Here is a 6,095-nt window from a genome sequence, read left to right on the forward strand (position 1 = left end):
TTACGACAAAGTACATAGACCGCCATCCAACTGCATCTATGCCTAAAAAGTCCACCTTCAGGTTATCATCCGAACCCCTTCCAGTATTAAGTTGCTAAACAGCAGACAATTGCATTAAGTATTGCGCGTAATGTAATCAATAACTACATCCTCGGACATAGCATCAATGTTTTATCCCTAGTGGCAACAACACATCCATAACCTTAGGGGTTTCTGTCACTCCCCCACATTCACGGAGACATGAACCCACTATCGAGCATAAATACTCCCTCTTGGAGTTACTAGCATCAACTTGGCCAGAGCCTTTACTAATAACGGAGAGCATGCAAGATCATAAACAACACATAGGTAATAACTTGATAATTAACATAACATGGTATTCTCTATCCATCGGATCCCGACAAACACAACATATAGAATTACAGATAGATGATCTTGATCATGTTAGGCAGCTCACAAGATCCAACAATGAAGCACAATGAGGAGAAGACAACCATCTAGCTACTGATATGGACCCATAGTCCAGGGGTGAACTACTCACTCATCACTCCGGAGGCGACCATGGCGGTGAAGAGTCCTCCGGGAGATGAATCCCCTCTCCGGCAGGGTGCCGGAGGAGATCTCCAGAATCCCCCGAGATGGGATTGGCGGCGGCGGCGTCTCAGTAAGGTTTTTTGTATCGTGGTTTTTCGCATCAGGGGTTTCGTGACGGAGGCTATAAGTAGGCGGAAGGGCAGAGTCAGAGGGCTGACGAGGGGCCCACACCATAGGGCGGCGCGGGCCCCCCTCTGGTCGCGCGGCCTTATGGTGGCGGCGCCTCGTCGCCCCACTTCGTATCCCTTTCGGTCTTCTGGAAGCTTCGTGGCAAAATAGGACCCTGGGCTTTGATTTCGTCCAATTCCAAGAATATTTCGTTACTAGGATTTCTGAAACCAAAAACAGCAGAAAACAGACAAGCGGCTCTTCGGCATCTTGTTAATAGGTTAGTTCCAGAAAATGCACGAATATGACATAAAGTGTGCATAAAAGATGTAGATTTCATCAATAATGTGGCATGGAACATAAGAAATTATCGATACGTCGGAGACGTATCAAATATAGATATGGTAGGATTCTACTTATGAGCACCAAGTGATTCACAAGTTAAGGTTGGAATATAAGCATAGGGTTGCTTACTAGTGATCTCCCAGTAATTTCATGTGGAAATGAGATCTACTTATCCTATTAGGGTTTATTCTCAATACCTCAAGTTCTTAGGGTTTATGATCATCACTGAATTAATAATGATCAAGGTTTGGCTTCCTAAGGATCTCTCATTAAATGGGGTTCTCACTTCCATGATCTAGTATTGTCTTGATCAGCTAAGGTATAGTACTTATACTTTACTTTCTTATATGGTATTACTTCCTCACCTGGCGCCTCATCCACTACCGTTGCAGTAGTAGTAGATTTCCCAAATAGAAAATGAAGAGAAGATCTCTCCATAATGACTTATAGTAGCAGGCAGAAATAAAATCAGCATAACAAGAAGGTTTTCCTTACCAATTCTCAACATTGGCGGGATCTCTCTTATTCGACAAGACGACATGCATAGCAACTCACATGATATTCAACAAAGAATAGTTGATGGCGTCCCAGAAACATGGTTATCGCACAACAAGCAACTTAATAAGAGATAAAGTGCATAAGTACATATTCAATACCACACTAGTTTTTAAGCTATTTGTCCCATGAGCTATATATTGCAAAGGTGAATGATGGAATTTTAAAGGTAGCACTCAAGCAATTTACTTTGGAATGGAGGAAAAATACCATGTAGTAGGTAGGTATGGTGGACACAAATGGCATAGTGGTTGGCTTAAGGATTTTGGATGCATGAGAAGTATTCCCTCTCGATACAAGGTTTAGGCTAGCAAGGTTATTTGAAACAAACACAAGGATGAACGGTGCAGCAAAACTCACATAAAAGACATATTGTAAACATTATAAGACTCTACACCGTCTTCCTTGTTGTTCAAAACTCAATACTAGAAATTATCTAGACTTTAGAGAGACCAAATATGCAAACCAAATTTACAAGCTCTAAGTGTTTCTTCATTAATAAGTGAAAAGTATATGATGCAAGAGCTTAAACATGAGCACAACAATTTCCAAGTATCAAATTATCCAAGACATTTTAGAATTACTACATGTAGCATTTTCCAATTCCAACCATATAACAATTTAACGAAGAAGAAACTTCGCCATGAATATTATGAGTAAAGCCTAAGGACATACTTGTCCATATGCTACAGCGGAGCGTGTCTCTCTCCCATACAGTGAATGCTAGGATCCATTTTATTCAAACAAAAACAAACAAAAAAAACAAAAACAAACCGACGCTCCAAGCAAAGCACATAAGATGTGACGGAATAAAAATATAGTTTCAGGGGAGGAACCTGATAATGTTGTCGATGAAGAAGGGGATGCCTTGGGCATCCCCAAGCTTAGACGCTTGAGTCTTCTTAGAATATGCAGGGGTGAACCACCGGGGCATCCCCAAGCTTAGAGCTTTCACTCTCCTTGATCATATTGTATCATACTCCTCTCTTGATCCTTGAAAACTTCCTCCACACCAAACTCGAAACAACTCATTAGAGGGTTAGTGGATGATGTCTACGGGAGCTTCTATTCTTGTAGACAGTGTTGGGCCTCCAAGAGCAGAGGTTTGTAGAACAGCAGCAAGTTTCCCTTAAGTGGATCACCCAAGGTTTATCGAACTCAGGGAGGAAGAGGTCAAAGATATCCCTCTCATGCAACCCTGCAACCACAAAGCAAGAAGTCTCTTGTGTCCCCAACACACCTAATAGGTGCACTAGTTCGGCGAAGAGATAGTGAAATACAGGTGGTATGAATATATATGAGCAGTAGTAACGCAGCGAGTAGTAACACGATAAAACAAGTAAACAAGCAGCGATAGCGATATTTAGGAACAAGGCCTAGGGAATAGACTTTCACTAGTGGACACTCTCAACTTTGATCACATAACAGAATAGATAAATGCATACTCTACACTCTTTTGTTGGATGATGAACACCATTGCGTAGGATTACACGAACCCTCAATGCCGGAGTTAACAAGCTCCACAATATTCAATGTTCATATTTAAATAACCTTAGAGTGCATGAAAGATCAACACGACTAAACCAAGTACTAACACAGCATGCACACTGTCACCTTCACACTATGTAGGAGGAATAGATCACATCAATACCATCATAGCAATAGTTAACTTCATAATCTACAAGAGATCATAATCATAGCCTACGCCAAGTACTAACACGGATGCACACACTCGTCACCATTACACCGTGCGAGGAGGAATAAAACTACTTTAATAACATCACTAGAGTAGCACATGGATAAATTGTGATACAAAACACATTGCAATCATAATGGGATATAAATAAGCACTTCACTATGCCATTCATAACGAGTGAATAAGTATTACGTGAAATATAGCCTAAGAGACCCACACGGTGCACACACTCGTCACCTTTACACACGTGGGACAAGGAGTCTCCGGAGATCACATAAGTAAAACCCACTTGACTAGCATAATGACATCTAGATTACAAGCATCATCATATGAATCTCAATCATGTAAGGCAGCTCATGAGATTATTGTATTGAAGTACATAGGAGAGAGATTAACCACATAGCTACCGGTACAGCCCCGAGCCTCGATGGAGAACTACTCCCTCCTCATGGGAGACAGCAGCGTTGATGGAGATGGCGGTGGTGTCGATGGAGGAGCCTTCCAGGGGCACTTCCCCGTCCCGGCGGCGTGCCGGAACAGAGACTCCTGTCCCCCAGATCTTGGCTTCGCGATGGCGGCGGCTCTGGAAGGTTTCTCGTACCGTGGTTTTTCCGTATCGAAGTTTTAGGTCAGGGACCTTTTTATAGGTGAAGAGGCGGAGTCGGAGGGGCGACGAGGCGGTGTCACCATAAGGCGGCGCGGCCAGGGCCTGGGCCGCGCCGGCCTATCATCTGGGGGGCCTGTGTCCCCTCTCTGGCCTCTCTCGGGTGTTCTGGATGCTTCCGGGGATTCTAAGATGCTGGGCGTTGATTTCGTCCGATTCCGAGAATATTTTCTTACTAGGATTTACGAAACCAAAAACAGCGAAAACAGGAACTGGCCCTTCGGCATCTCGTCAATAGGTTAGTTCCGGAAAACGCATAAATATGACATATAATGTGTACAAAACATGTAGATATCATCAATAATGTGGCATGGAACATAAGAAATTATCGATACGTCGGAGACGTATCAGTGGACAATAAAAATTAACATGTTCAGAGGTGACACAATCATTCTTAACACTTCTAGACATTACATAAAGCTACTGGACATTAATGGATCAAAGAAATTCATCCAACACAGCAAAAGAGGCAATGCGAAATAAAAGGCAGAATCTGTCAAAACAGAACAGTCCGTAAAGATGGATTTTATTGAGGCACCAGACTTGCTCAAATGAAAATGCCCAAATTGAATGAAAGTTGCGTACATATCTGAGGATCACTCACGTAAATTGGCTTAATTTTCTGAGTTACCTACAGAGAATTAGGCCCAGATTCGTGACAGCAAAGAAATCTGTTTCTGCGCAGTAATCCAAATCTAGTATTCACTTTACTATCAAAGACTTTACTTGGCACAACAAAACACAAAACTAAGATAAGGAGAGGTTGCTACAGTAGTAAACAACTTCCAAGACTCAAATATAAAACAAAAATACTGTAGTAAAAACATGGGTTGTCTCCCATAAGCGCTTTTCTTTAACGCCTTTCAGCTAGGCGCATAAAGTGCATATCAAGTAACATCAAGAGACGAAGCATCAACATCATAATTTGTTCTAATAATAGAATCATAAGGTAACTTCATTCTCTTTCTAGGGAAGTGTTCCATACCTTTCTTGAGAGGAAATTGATATTTAATATTACCTTCCTTCATATCAATAGTAGCACCAACGGTTCGAAGAAAAGGTCTTCCCAATATAATGGGGCAAGATGCATTGCATTCAATATCCAAGACAACAAAATCAACGGGGACAAGGTTATTGTTAACCATAATATGAACATTATCAACTCTCCCCAAAGGTTTCTTTTTAGCATTATCAGCGAGATTAACATCCAAATAACAGTTTTTCAATGGTGGCAAGTCAAGCATATCATAGACTTTCTTAGGCATAACAGAAATACTTGCACCAAGATCACATAAAGCATTACAATCAAAATCATTGACCCTCATTTTAATGATGGGCTCCCAACCATCCTCTAGCTTTCTAGGAATAGAAGTTTCAAGTTTTAGTTTCTCTTCTCTAGCTTTTATGAGAGCATTTGTAATATGTTTTGTGAAAGCCAAGTTTACAGCGCTAGCATTGGGACTCTTAGCAAGTTTTTGTAAGAACTTTATAACTTCAGAGATGTGGCAATCATCAAAATCTAAATCATTACAATCTAAAGCAATGGGATTATCATCCCCAAGGTTGGAAAAAAATTCAGCAGTTTTATCACAGGCAATTTCAGCAGTTTTAGCAATTTCAGGTAATTTTGCGCGATTTGCACTAGGAGTAGAAACATTGCCAACACCAATTATTTTACCATTAATAGTAGGAGGTGCAGCAACATGTGAATCATTAGCATTGCTAGTGGTGGTAATAGTCCAAACTTTAGCTACATTTTTCTCTTTAGCTAGTTTTTCATTTTCTTCTCTATCCCACCTAGCACGCAGTTCAGCCATTAATCTTATATTCTCATTAATTCTAACTTTGATGGCATTTGCTGTAGTAACAATTTTATTTTCAATATCCTCAGGTTTAGCAGCCATTTTATTAATTAAAGAAGATTGTGACGTGAGACATGTATGAGATTCGGTTTTCAGCATTTGCAAGTTTAGTTTGTAACCCAGAAATCTCCATATTCAGATTTTCAAGTTGATTTCCTATATTCTTCAACAAGGTAGATTGTTCATTCATAGTTTTAGTAAACAATTTATTTTGCTTATATTGTGATTGCATAAAGCTCTTGGTGGATCTTTCAATTTCTAACATCTTTTC

Source organism: Lolium rigidum, chromosome 2 (assembly GCF_022539505.1).
Source record: "Lolium rigidum isolate FL_2022 chromosome 2, APGP_CSIRO_Lrig_0.1, whole genome shotgun sequence".
Lineage (NCBI taxonomy): Eukaryota > Viridiplantae > Streptophyta > Magnoliopsida > Poales > Poaceae > Lolium > Lolium rigidum.